At 60.8% G+C, this 13465-nt stretch overlaps 1 long non-coding RNA gene across 1 annotated transcript; it reads right to left on the bottom strand.

The window, feature by feature from the left end:
* Positions 1 to 10589: 10589 nt before the first annotated feature.
* Positions 10590 to 13446, bottom strand: LOC138843672 (uncharacterized). The gene is made up of 2 exons (XR_011378595.1): positions 11207 to 13446; positions 10590 to 11167 (listed from the first exon to the last, which is right to left on the bottom strand). It is a non-coding gene; the product is annotated as an uncharacterized lncRNA (long non-coding RNA).
* Positions 13447 to 13465: the final 19 nt, after the last annotated feature.

Here is a 13465-nt window from a genome sequence, read left to right on the forward strand (position 1 = left end):
GGTGGGAGGCGCTGTGGGTTTTTTCCCTTAAACCAGGGTGGCAAACGCCCAGCCTGGGGGCCTGATCCCGGGTCTGGCCCTGCTGAGGCAAATGCAGGCAGGATTCGAAATGCAATACCCCTGTAGCAGGCTAATGTTTAAGCTGATGGCTGTGTATGGTCTGCGAATGCTGCTATAAATACCCAAACGGCCCTTTGGCAGAAAAGGTTCCCTAACCCAGCCGTAAGCAAGGAAAAGCTTATCAAGCCGCAAAGATAACAGCATCCAAAGCTTGCTACTGTCTGACAGATGAGCTTGGGAGAGGCCTGGGCACCTGCATAGCAGCCAGGATTCTCCTAGGAACCAACAGCGTGAAGGTGTGCATGCATGTCTGTACATGGGGTGTGTGTGTGCACATGTGTGTGTATGCATGTGCGTGTGTGTGTGCCTGGATGTATTCATGCATGCACTGTGTGTGCTGCTCGCTGGGTTTCCGCGGTGTGGGACGGACCCTTGGGCTGACCTTGTGCATGGCCAGGCTGCTCACTAGCAGAGTCCAGCACGAGAGCTGCCCCATGTGTTGTGTGTCAACCCTGATGGAAACCAAGATCCCTACAGAGAAACACAAGTGTTTTAAGCCCAGGAAATGACCCATTGCCGAGTAATTGTCAGTGCACCGAAGTTCCAGTTTATCAGAATGAACCAGTCTGCTGCCGGCCGCGTGGTCGTTCAGCCGCCACCTGCAACACCAGCACCCCATGTCGGGGAAGCCGCTCCGATCAGCTCATCCCGTCCCAGCTGGCTGCGCCACCACACCGGGCCCTTCTCACGGGACACATCTCTCTCCCCTCTACCTGACGCACAACAGAGGTGGGGCCTCTGTGACACCCCTGGACGCCTGTGAGGAGAGGCAGAGAGCACACAGGACTCGCCGGCCACCCAGCAGGCCCCCGGTGGAGCTTCCCCGTTCTCCACACCTCCTACAGAGGCGGAGCCATCCTGTGACGGTGTATCAGCAGGCGGGGCAGGAGACGGGCATCGCAGTGTAACCGCTTCCTGCTGACCTCCCAGCCGGCCATGCGCGGTGTGCTCTGTCACCTGCTTCCACGCACAGGACGCCCTGTGTCCCCACAGCAGTGTGGGAGGCAGGTGTCACCCCCGTGCTCAGCACCAAGTGGGCGGGCTGGGGAGTGGTGAGCGGTGAGCGACACTCAGTCTAGGTCTTCCCATCCGGAGCGTTTCAAGTCACCATTTGCCACCCGGGATACTGGGTTGGGATCAGTTTCCCATGAAGCACTTCGACACAGCAGGCTCCCCGGCAGGACAAAACGTGAAACATGCCTTCCGGGGGCCGATGTCGTGGTGCGTGGGTTAAGCTGCAGCTTCGGACACCTGCTCCCATATTGGAATGCTGGTCCAAATCCCAGCTGCCCTGCTTCTGATGCAGCTCCCAGCTAATGACCTGTGAAGGTGGCAGAAGATGGCCCAATGCTTGGGCCCCTGGCACCCAAGTGGGAGACCCAGATGAAGCTCCTGGCCCTGGGGGCTTTGCACTGCACAGCTCCAGTGGTTGCGGGCATTTGGGGAATGAACCAATTGATGGAAGACCTCTCTCTCTCTCTCTCCCCATCTCTGTAAACTCCACATTTCAAATCAATCTTTTATAAAATCCCGTCATCTTGCTATGGGTTGAACAGATGCGCCTGACTCTTCCCTCCTCTTGTTCTATCCCTGAACCTTATCTCTCACGATAGCAACTTTCAAAACCGGAAACTCCAATGATTTCAAAATTCGACCATGTAAAAATGTTTCCAGTCTAAATGACACAGAAAAACAGCTAAAAGCAGCGAAGTCAAGCTGGATGCCTGGCAGGTGCTGAACGTCTGAATTCCCAGGGACAGTGGGCCTGGCTGGTAGGGGTCCGCCCTACCCTGCCCTGCATGGGTGGGGCCCAGAAGGGAACTGAAATCTCCCCCACCCACACCTACACGCTGTGTATGCGGTGTGACTGCGGCGCAAAGACCCAGCAAGACCCAGACTCTCACATGGTGCTCAAAGGGTCGCGGTCAGGCCGTGGGTGTTCGGCACAGCAGCCAAGACACTGCGTGTGATGCCTACATCACATGTGGGAGCGAGCGCCTGGGCTCACGTCTGGGAACTGCCCCTACTTCCAGCTTCCTGCTAAGGCAGCAGGTGATGGCTCAAGTACCTGGGCTCCTGACACCCTGTGGGAGACCTGGATTGTGTTCCAGGCTCCTGGCCTTGGCCTGGTCCAGGCCCAGTTGTTGTGGGCATTTGGGAAGAGAACAGTAGATGGAAGATTTCTTCCTGTCTCTGTATTTCTGCCTTTCAAATAATGATGATTCAGTACATTAGTAAATCGAATGTGGAGGGTACAGTAAAACATCACTGAATACAGCAAGGACCCAGGAGCACAAAAAGGAAGACGAACAACAGGTGCTGTGGTGAGTTAAACGGGTTCACAGAAAGACACGCTTAAGCCTCGGGCACCACAAACGCGGCCTTGTTTGGAAGGAAGATCTTTGCAAGTGTGAGGACTCAGGTCTGGTCATCCTGGATCACCCAGCAGTCCCTAAGTCCAGCGGCAAGTGTCCTCACAAGAGAGAGGGAGGGCGATTCGAGCTAGAGGAGAGGCAGGGCCCGGGCCAGTGCAGCCCACAGCCCAGGGATGCCGGCAGCCACCACAGGGAAAAGGCAAGGAGCCTCCGCATAGGTGCGGCCCGAGACACGGCATCCCTGCCTGCTGCCACCCATCCCTGCCTGCTGCCACCCCGTCCCTGCCTGCTGCCACCCCGTCCCTGCCTGCCTGCCACCCCGTCCCTGCCTGCTGCCACCCGTCCCTGCCTGCTGCCACCCGTCCCTGCCTGCTGCCACCCATCCCTGCCTGCTGCCACCCCGTCCCTGCCTGCTGCCACCCCGTCCCTGCCTGCCTGCCACCCTGTCCCTGCCTGCTGCCACCCCGTCCCTGCCTGCTGCCACCCCGTCCCTGCCTGCCTGCCACCCCGTCCCTGCCTGCTGCCACCCGTCCCTGCCTGCTGCCACCCGTCCCTGCCTGCTGCCACCCATCCCTGCCTGCTGCCACCCCGTCCCTGCCTGCTGCCACCCCGTCCCTGCCTGCCTGCCACCCCGTCCCTGCTGCCTGCCACCCCATCCCTGCCTGCTGCCACCCCGTCCCTGCCTGCTGCCACCCCCAGAGCTGTGGAAGAGCTTCCGGGGTTGCAAGCCTCCCCAGGAAACTAACACAGCGGCCAGTGCTGAGGCAAGCAGAGGCCAGAATCGGCTGACCAGACTCGGAAGCCACACTCCTGAGAAAGCTTCAACAAGCAATTGCAAACACTCTTGAAACCAACACGGTGTGTAAGTGGGAACCGAATGGCCTTCACAGAACTGGAAGTATGTAAATGAGATTTTAAAGGTTTCGTTTCAGAGTGGAGGTGACCATGGGAAGAACCGTGGACTCAGGCACTGATGATGGGAATCACCCACCCTCCGTGGCGGGCAGTAGATGAGAAGGAATGAGCAGGGCCCCAGGGGCCGGGGAGGCGAGGGGGAAGAGCTAACCTTCCCTCAGTCAGCCCAGGGGACAGGAAGGCGTAAAGTAAAACGGGATGCAGAGAAACAATGGCTGAAAATCCATCAAGTCCAGGGAGAGGCACAGACACACCCTGAGAATGCTGAGTCCCTGATTGGATGAGCCCCAAACACATCATAAACTTCTGCAAACAAAAAACAAAAAATCTTCAACCGGCCAGAAAGGAACAACTTTAAGGAAAAAACTATTAAAATGACAGCTTTCTCTCCCGAGTCATGGAGGCCAGAGGAAGTGACACAGCATTTTCCAAGTTCAGAAAGAACTGTCCATTGTGAATTCTACAACTGGCGGACATAGCCCTCAGGACTGACAGGAAACCAACACCTTGCTGGGAATCCACTGTCGGCAGACCCGCTCTGAAACCCTGCAGGCTCTTCTCCGACAGAGACATCACCGGGAGAGCCCTGAGGCTGCAGGAGGGGACAGAGAACAGAGTGCATGACAGCGTTTACAGACTGTATTTAGCTGTTTGAGCAAAAACCACCCGTCGTCTGGTGTGGCAGCCAGTGCGCCTAGGGGAAGCAGTGGGACGACCTCGTACAAAAGTGCACACTCACATAGTAGTGTTCACGTGTAATGGCGTTCACGGCCAGCACTGTTCACAGCAGCCTGCGGTCGAAGCAACTCAAGCATCCACTGCCAGATGAATGCATGAACCAACTGTGGCGTAAGCAGACCACGGAACATCCGGCACACGGGCAGTGGTACAACACGGATGCTACACACACTAGCACGCGTGACCTTTGAGAACACCTGCCTGAGGGACCTAGGGCGGTCACATTCACGGAAACAGAGACAGCAGGGGGTTGGGGGAGGGGGAGGGGGCGGTGCTGTGTACTGGGCACAGGGGGGAGGGGGCCGTGCTGTGTACTGGGCACAGGGGGGAGGGGCGGTGCTGTGTACTGGGCACAGGGGGGAGGGGGCCGTGCTGTGTACTGGGCACAGGGGGGAGGGGCGGTGCTGTGTACTGGGCACAGGGGGGAGGGGGCGGTGCTGTGTACTGGGCACAGGGGGGAGGGGGCCGTGCTGTGTACTGGGCACAGGGGGGAGGGGCGGTGCTGTGTACTGGGCACAGGGGGGAGGGGAGGGGCGGTGCTGTGTACTGGGCACAGGGGGGAGGGGGCGGTGCTGTGTACTGGGCACAGGGGGGAGGGGGTGGGGCTGTGTACTGGGCACAGGGGGGAGGGGCGGGGCTGTGTACTGGGCACAGGGGGGAGGGGGCCGTGCTGTGTACTGGGCACAGGGGGGAGGGGGCGGTGCTGTGTACTGGGCACAGGGGGGAGGGGCCGTGCTGTGTACTGGGCACAGGGGGGAGGGGGCGGTGCTGTGTACTGGGCACAGGGGGGAGGGGCGGTGCTGTGTACTGGGCACAGGGGGGAGGGGCGGTGCTGTGTACTGGGCACAGGGGGGAGGGGGCGGTGCTGTGTACTGGGCACAGGGGGGAGGGGCGGTGCTGTGTACTGGGCACAGGGGGAGTGGGCGGTGCTGTGTACTGGGCACAGGGGGGAGGGGCGGTGCTGTGTACTGGGCACAGGGGGAGGGGGCGGTGCTGTGTACTGGGCACAGGGGGGAGGGGGCGGTGCTGTGTACTGGGCACAGGGGGGAGGGGGTGGGGCTGTGTACTGGGCACAGGGGGGAGGGGGCGGTGCTGTGTACTGGGCACAGGGGGGAGGGGGTGGGGCTGTGTACTGGGCACAGGGGGGAGGGGCGGTGCTGTGTACTGGGCACAGGGGGGAGGGGCGGTGCTGTGTACTGGGCACAGGGGGGAGGGGAGGGGCGGTGCTGTGTACTGGGCACAGGGGGGAGGGGGCGGGGCTGTGTACTGGGCACAGGGGGGAGGGGCGGTGCTGTGTACTGGGCACAGGGGGGAGGGGAGGGGCGGTGCTGTGTACTGGGCACAGGGGGAGGGGGCGGTGCTGTGTACTGGGCACAGGGGGGAGGGGCGGTGCTGTGTACTGGGCACAGGGGGGAGGGGGTGGGGCTGTGTACTGGGCACAGGGGGGAGGGGCGGTGCTGTGTACTGGGCACAGGGGGGAGGGGCGGTGCTGTGTACTGGGCACAGGGGGGAGGGGAGGGGCGGTGCTGTGTACTGGGCACAGGGGGGAGGGGGCGGGGCTGTGTACTGGGCACAGGGGGGAGGGGCGGTGCTGTGTACTGGGCACAGGGGGGAGGGGAGGGGCGGTGCTGTGTACTGGGCACAGGGGGAGGGGGCGGTGCTGTGTACTGGGCACAGGGGGGAGGGGGCGGGGCTGTGTACTGGGCACAGGGGGGAGGGGCGGTGCTGTGTACTGGGCACAGGGGGGAGGGGCGGTGCTGTGTACTGGGCACAGGGGGGAGGGGTGGTGCTGTGTACTGGGCACAGGTTTTCCGCTTTACCAGACAGAGCTCTGGAGAGCAGCTGACCGCACCTAACATTCCCGGGCTGTGACCCCCACTTGGCTGCGATGCTACCGCAGTTCTAGGGAGTTTTTCACCACAGGGTTTGAAAGTGGGAAAGCAAAGTGGACATAAGTGGGTGTCAGGCTTTGCCACCTCCCCCAAAGTGGTAAAATGCTGACACCAGAAGACGGTGTCGCGGGAGCAGCTGCCGAACAATACAAAGACGCTCAGAAACAGAGATGCGTCCAAGTGGAATTCTGAGACACAAGTCCAAGTCCTTCACAGGAAGAGAGAACAGGTAAGCCGGCGGACGTGAGGTCAGCAGGGACACAGAACTGGGTGGCATCACTGGCCAGCATCGCTGACAGGCCGTCACGGGAGACTCCACTCTGCAGTGGGAGGTCGCACTGCCTGCTCAGGGACCACGGACACCCACCAAAGTCACCACGTTCCCACAACACGCACCTCTGTACATTTGGGAGAGCGGAAATCGTACAGGGTACATTGGCTGACCATCCAGAATCAAACACCAAATCAACTGCACAACACAAAAGCAGGAACTAGTCTCCAAACAGAGGAGTCTCCCCGAGAGAAAGTCTCAAAGACAGTCCTTTTAATGCTTGGCCGTGAATGAAAAATGGAAACACATACAACAAAAGCAGTGCCGTCTCCATTTCTCCTTGTTGTGGAGATGGTGGAGAGGGTGGAGTCGCCAGGCTCCGTCCCAACAGAAGTGTCCGTTAGGTAGGAAGTCAGAAATGAGCTTAAGTGTGTGTGACAAAGGCCTAAGGAGTTGACACCCAGGTCATCCCGATGACCTTCCAGGGGCAGCCCAGCACCTGCACTTCAAACACCCGGCCCCATCCTGATCTTCGGGGGGGGGATCCTGCCCATCCTTCCTCTAACCAGGGAGACGCAGCCAGGCTTCCTCCTGTCTGATAACGTCAGGGGGAAAACTCAGGAATTTTTAGTATTACACCCAAAAAGTCCTTTGTTCCAGGAGGAGAAGAGGTGGGAAGACAAAACCCATCCCCTTAAAAACCCTGGCCTAAATGTAACCCGGGCATTCTCTCAGGCTCTGTCTGGAGAGGTGCCCATCTGTTCTTACGGATGTCCCTACCCTAATAAACCTTGCTACATTGCTTTCCACTTACTCTCTGTCTCACACCTGAATTCTTTCTTGCGGGAAGACAAGAACCCTTGCTTTTCCGGTAACACGTCCAACTTCATCACTCCCCAAAGCCCCAGCTGTAAGCACCACTGGACAGAGTTTCCACTGGAGAAGTAGTGTTACCTTGGTTCTTTGTCTCACATGGAAGAAGAATTTCCAAGCGGACGTCAAAAAGATTTAAAAGTATTTATTAGAATCAAGGACCTCCAGCCAGAGCGGTGTAGAGAGGGGCTTCCCAGAGAGGAAAACCCAAAGGGGCTGGTGGCTGTCAGCTTTAAGTACAATATCAAAGGACAGAAACCAAAAAACTTGACAACTAGATTGGCATTCAGTTACCAGGCGGGGACAAAACCATCAGAAGACCTCATTTACAGTTCCGCGTCCTGGCTGGCCTGCGAAGGGTGGGGTAGATAACTAAGCTGCGGGCTCAGGAGGAGCGGAGCGTCCTGCTACTCTCGGTAAATCTGGAGAGTCCCAGGAAGGAGGGCGGCCTGTTTGTTCTTGCTAAAGAAAATATTCCACTGGGATTCCCTGATATCTATTAACCCATCTGACTCCTCACATCATTAACACAACACTCTGGGGACCAAGCCAGTAGCACAGGGGCTCTGGGGACCAAGCCAGTAGCACAGGGGCGCCTGGGGACCAAGCCAGTAGCACGGGGGCTCTGGGGACCAAGCCAGTAGCACGGGGGCTCTGGGGACCAAGCCAGTAGCACAGGGGCGCCTGGGGGACACTCAAACTAAGCTCCAACCGACAGCGTGGGGATGGTGCCCAGAAAGCCGCAGGCGGCTGGCAGCTCGTGGGCTGGGCTGTGCAGCCGGTGCCGCCCTCCGGCAGCCATTTGAAGAGGTTCGCAAGGATGCTCGGGCCGGGGGACAAGCAGCGGAGAGCCCGATTCCTGAAGGTGCCATTCCGCTGTGGGCTGGGCGAGACTGCACGTCACTCGTAACATCAATCAGTGGACACGTCTGGGGCATGTCTGCCGAGTGCGGCCAGGGCAGTGAACGAGATGGTCACCGCAGTGGCAAGTATGAGAAGGGCAGCCGGCCGGAGGCACAGGAAAACCGAGTCCAGTGAGTGCCCGGGGCAAAGGTTTCTGCAGGGACCACGTTGAGCTGAGGCCGGACAGATGGGCAGGCAGCTGTGAGTCCTGGGTCAGACCCTTCCCAGCACGTGGAACTTATTTCCAGAAAAGAAGAAAGAGGCCCGTGTGACCATGACCGGAAAGCCAGGAAAAGCCGGGCTGAAGTCACAGTGCCCATCAGGGAGCTGAGTCTCTGGATCTGCCTGCTGCCCGGGAGCGGCTGGGAGGCTGTTGCCTTGGGTGAAGCAAGAGAGTGCGGGTGGGGGTGGGAGGAGAAGCCCCCCGGGGGCCGGCCTTGGGCTGCAGGAAGGAGTCAGGGGTGCTGATCCCAGGGTCTGGACCGGAGCCACTGGAAACCCACCGGTGTCGTTTACGGAGCGGGAGAACAACACCCGTGTGTGGGAGGGGTGACAGGTGCGGGGAGAGTGACTCAAGAATCTCATCCGGGGCCCAAGTGGCGACGCCGCCAAGGAATCCAAAAGGAGATATTAACTCAGCCACCGGATTTATGGTTCCCAGGCTCCGGGGAGAGGCCAGGCTGGAGGCACAAATTCCGGAATCAGCAGCATATAAATAGCATCTGAAGATGTGGGGTTAAATGACCTTGCCTAGGGAGAGAATCCGGACGACCCAGGCAGGATCTAGGCCCTGCCCGGGGGGCCTGGACCACTGAGAGGTCCGACAAGACGGCTGGTGTTGCAGAAGCCACGAGAACAAAACGTCTCAAAGAGGAGCAGTGGCCAACTCCTGAGAGCCAGAATACAGCCGGGCTGGAGACAGGGCCTGGGGCTGGCGGTTGGGAAAGTCTGCAGTGAATCCGGCCAGGGCTGCTCCCGGCAGAGGCTGAGCAGGGACTGGGAGCTAGAGGCTGCACACTGGTCCCCGAGGCTGGGAGAGGGAGGCAGAGATGGGCGCACATGGGTCCCCAAGGCTGGGGGAGGGAGGCAGAGATGGGCGCATACCGGTCCCCGAGGCTGGGGGAGGGAGGCAGAGATGGGCGCACACCGGTCCCAAGGCTGGGGGAGGGAGGCAGAGATGGGCGCACACTGGTCCCCGAGGCTGGGGGAGGGAGGCAGAGATGGGCGCACACCGGTCCTGAGGCTGGGGGAGGGAGGCAGAGATGGGCGCACATGGGTCCCCAAGGCTGGGGGAGGGAGGCAGAGATGGGCGCACACCGGTCCCGAGGCTGGGGGAGGGAGGCAGAGATGGGCGGGGCCTGCAAGGTGCAAGGCAGAAAGGACTGTTGGAGCGGCCTCACCACACTGAGTGTCCGCGTCTCCCCGCGGTGCGCTGCCCACCACGCCCTCGGCCCCTCTGCCGTGTTGTTCAGCGTGTCCTCACCGGTGGGGCTCTGAACATGGACCCCTGGGTAACCGACGGCAAACAGCTGCATGGTCCGCGGCGTTTCTGGCAGCTGACGTCATTAAAGGCCAGACCTGCTCGTGTCACTCAGCGGCTGTGCCCTGCGGGCCTCGCTGAGATCCACGCCTCCGTTGGCTGTGCTCCCTCGCCCCCTCCCACCCTGCTTTCGCTCTCAAGCCTCACCCTGGCTTTTCTGGGCCAGCGCTCCGCAGAGGCAGGCTGCAGTGAGGGGCCAGCAGAGTGGCCGCGGGCCTCAGCGGCCACGTGCCCGCGTCTCGGTCCTCTGCCCAGGAGCGCCTCCTCGTCTTGACCCGAGTGTCGGGGGCCCAGGCTCCTCTGCTACACCGTGGGGACTAACGGCAGGGCCACCCTACTCTTGGGATGAAGGGCTAGGAAAGCAGTGTCCTACCAAGGTCAGAATGCAGTGTCATCGGTGGCCTTTGTAGATGGCACTGCCCCTCCCTCTGCAGGGGCCACGGGTCCAAGGAGCAGGGCAAGAGGAAGCCCTGCGGGCACTCGGCACCAGGTGTGTGCTCAGAGTGGTGCCAGTGTCTGGCAATCAAGTCCCTGGGGGCCGTAACCACTGAGATCCAGCCTTGGAGAAAAACAAAGAACTTAATGGCGAGAGCTAAAATCAGAAAGACCTGGTCGCTCAGATTTCTTTTATCTTTTTTTTTTTTAACTTTTATTTAATGAATATAAATTTCCAAAGTACGCTTTATGGATTACAATGCCTTCCCCCACATACCGTCCCTCCCACCCACTACCCTCCCCTTTCCCACTCCCTCTCCCCTTCCATTCACATCAAGATTCATTTTCGATTATCTTAATATACAGAAGATCAGCTTAGTATACATTAAGTAAGGATTTCAACAGTTTGCTCCCACACAGAAACATAAAGTGAAAAATAATAGATGATTTTTTTTAAATGATGATGAAATCAGATCAGACCTATTGTCATGTTTAATCCCAGTGAGAGTCAAGTTGGGAGTTGATAATTTCTTTCTTTTATCTTTTTTTAAAAAACATTTATTTATTTATTTGAAAGGCAGAGTTACATATAGAGAGGAAGAGGGAGATGGGGAGAGGGGAGAGGGAGAGGGGGAGAGGGGGAGAGGGGGAGAGGGAGAGAGAGAGAGAGAGAGATCTTCCATCCACTGGTTCACTCTCCATATGGCCGCAACAGCCAGGGCTGGGCCAGGCCAAAGTCCAGGAGCTGAACTCTGTGCAGGTCTCCCACGTCAGAGGCCAAGCACGTGGGCCGTCTTCCACTGCTTTCCCAGGCACACTAGCAGGGAGCGGGATTGGAAGTGGATCAGTTGGGGCTCGAACCGGCATCACAGGTGGTGGCTAAACCGGCTGGGCCCTGTTAGCTGAGATTTCTATAGACTGCTGGTGAACAGTCCACAACCTACACCTGCGTGCCGGCATCTCCCCTGACCCTGTCAATGCCCCCTACCTAGACAGGGTAGCTACTGTCTCCCTCACTGCATGGGGAAGCTCGGCCACACAGGCAAAGAAAGTCCCTCCCGGAAGGGACACCTGGCCAGCGCTCCCTGGCGGCAGATGCAGCAGCCTGAGGGCCCAGAGACAATGAAACGGGCCCAGCAGCAGCCCCCGGGGCCTCCCCCACGCTGGGGCTGCGCTGCTTCCTTGGGCTTCTGTGCCGTCCCAGGCTGCCTCCCCAAATGCCCCACAGTCCCTTCTGGAGGCTGCTTTCACGTCGGAACGGGCGGGAGGCTGGGGTGCAGGGGGGGGGCACACAGCCAGGCGTTTCGTGGGGTCCGGGCCCTTGCGACGCAGTGGTCCGCTCCTCTCGCTCCCTGCGCCCTGGTGCTCCCGCATTCACGCGGTGAATCCATTGAGAGAGCCATGCTGACTTCACAGCCCGAGTCCCACCAGAACACACGGTGGCTATGAGGACTCTTCTCAGGTCGTGGAGATTCCAATCAGGTTGAAGCTCCTGCTTCTGGAACGTTCTCCAGGAATCAGTACAACAGGGGTGATTTCAGGGGCAGGGAAGTCCGAGTGCCTTCAGGCGCCCGGGTCCGAGGGTCGGTCCAGCGGGCGGCAGGCGGCAGCCGTGGCCTGGAGCCTGACAGCTGTGCTGGGTGGCGGCGAGCGACGCCCGGGGCGCACAGGTGGTCTGCCCAAGCACATTTGTAACAGCCAGGATCGCTGGGAATGTTCTCTGTGGTCACGGCACGGGCAAATCTGGGAAGCGGCTGGAGACACTTTAAAGGGCTGCATGGTTACCAGAGTAAAGGTCAGGGTGCCAGGAAGCCGCCTGCGGGTCATCCTCGCGCCAGGTCTGCCTGGATGGCCACCCCCGCCTGGTCCCCTGAGGAGGGGCACCTGCCTGTTTCCCCTCCCCAGCCTGACACCAGACGGCAGCTCTGGCCTTGGTTCTGTGTGGAACCCAGGCCCCTGTGTCTGAAGGGGTATCTGTGCTCACCGCTTCTTGTTAAACACAAGTAAGACACAGCACAATCACTAAGAGTCTAGAATCTCAGCGTCTTTACCACTGAGACCGCGGGCCTGCAGCGCTCTGCTTCAGAAAGGGGCAGCTGTCTACCAAGTTATTTGAGATACTCTTCCATTTCATGTCATTCAACAGATGTGGACTGAGGACTTCACACGGGCTGGGCGCTGCCCTGGGCCCAAGGGGAATGGCAAGGCTGGAGAGAGAGAGGGTGAGGGGGAGGGGGAGGGGAGGGAGGGGGGAGGGGGAGGGAGGGAGGGAGGGAGAGAGGGAGAGGGTGAGGGGGTGGGAGGGAGGGAGAGAGGGAGGGGAGGGAGAGAGAGAGGGAGAGGGAGAGGGAGAGGTGGAGGTGGAGGTGGAGGGGGAGAGGGAGAGACGGGAGGGAGGGAGGGAGAGAGGGAGAGAGGGAGAGGGTGAGGGGGTGGGGGAGAGGGAGAGGGAGAGGAAGAGGAGGGAGAGAGAGAGAGGGAGAGAGGGAGAGGGGGAGGGCGAGGGAGGGGGGAGGGGGAGGGAGAGAGGGCGAGGAGCGGGGAGACGTCTGAGAGCCAGCCACACCCCACCACCCCGCACGGCACAGCCCGCACTCCTCAGTTCCCACGCTCCCGGAGCCGAGAGCCCGGCTCCTCCCTGGAAGCCGGACACCCGCGGCCCTCAACCCGCGCCCGCCGGCGTGGCCCGTGCCCAGCCGTGCTCCTCCGCAGTCCACCCTGGCCAGCCCTCGTCTGCACGCGCGAGTCCTCAGTTTCCCTTCTCTCACGTGCGGGGACCCCGTCTCCAACCAGCTCAGTCTGCAGGTAAGAGATGCAGGCCCCCTCGCCCCGCAGCTGTAGGAGACCCGCGCTTGGCCGGGGTCGGAGCTGGGGCCCCGGCCGAGAACCTGGGTACCCGCGACCGCGCTGGACGCGTCCTGGCCGCAGTTCTCCCAGCGCCCCCCACGGGGCGCTTCTGGAGGACTAGCAGCATCGGAAGGCCGGTCCGGTGCGGCCAGGCTGTTCCCGGTGCCCCCGGCACTGCACTGGTGGTTTGGCGGCCTTTTCCTCTAAAACGTCCCCTCCTTGCTGACCCATCTCTTCTGGCGCGCGTCGGGACGAACAAGCCCGCCTCGCGACGGCCCGGGACACGCGGGCGGGCCGCTGCCCGCGGGGCGGGGACACCCACCTCCCGCCCTCCCTCGGCGCCCGGAGTCGTTCTCGGAAGGGCGGTCTCCGCCTCTCCTCAGGGCGAAACGGCCGCCGCCCGCCCAGCGGTGCCGGCGCCCATTCCAGCCAGGCCCCGCCCCCGCTAGTCCCGTCGCGGCCGCCCCGGGCGCCATTCCAGCCAGGCCCCGCCCCCGCGCCTTGGCCCCGCCCACTGCTGGTCCCGTAGCGGCCGCTCCGGGCACCCATTCCAGCC

Source organism: Oryctolagus cuniculus, chromosome 9 (genome assembly GCF_964237555.1).
Source record: "Oryctolagus cuniculus chromosome 9, mOryCun1.1, whole genome shotgun sequence".
Lineage (NCBI taxonomy): Eukaryota > Metazoa > Chordata > Mammalia > Lagomorpha > Leporidae > Oryctolagus > Oryctolagus cuniculus.